Raw genomic sequence first — 601 nt, 5'->3', positions numbered from 1 at the left:
CAAACCCATATAAACATTAATTATTTTGGAATGTGTTTGTGGATGGGCCTTCAGTAATTACTGGTCTTGCTGATGTCAGGTTATGAAGAGAATATCATGTTTGTAAAAGAATAAGTGAAAATATGTTAAACTGTCACTTCAGTAGAGAGAATTTACAATCATAAGATCTCCTGCCTCTTTCTCCACAGGGTTAGGTGGAAGCACTAATAAAGTATGAATTCCATACCTTGCCAGCTGTTGGAACAATACAACATAGCTCTGAGGAATTCAGCCGGTTATCTTTGCTGCTAAAGCAGGGTGGGGAAAAGTAAATGCAGACTGGTCAGACATGAAGTTGAATCCTTCAGTTATCCTTTAAGATTGTAAAGGAGATTTGGGAACTGTCATGTGTCTTAAAAGTTAGAGCCCTTTATAACAGAGGGACTGTCAAATACAAGTCGGGAATCCATGTGGTACAAAGGATCCATCTAAAGAGGCTGCACCATTTATTTTAATTTTGATAATTGTATTCTTGTTGATAACATCTTGCTTTATGCAGTCTAGGCACAAGGTGCTCTAAAATGAGGTGGAAAGCTAGCTCTGTAAGTGCACTGGAACTTTT

Source organism: Merops nubicus, unplaced genomic scaffold (assembly GCF_000691845.1).
Source record: "Merops nubicus isolate BGI_N331 unplaced genomic scaffold, ASM69184v1 scaffold44372, whole genome shotgun sequence".
Classification (NCBI taxonomy): domain Eukaryota; kingdom Metazoa; phylum Chordata; class Aves; order Coraciiformes; family Meropidae; genus Merops; species Merops nubicus.
The sequence above is the reverse complement of the archived record's forward strand: the minus strand, read 5'-3'. Positions refer to the sequence as shown.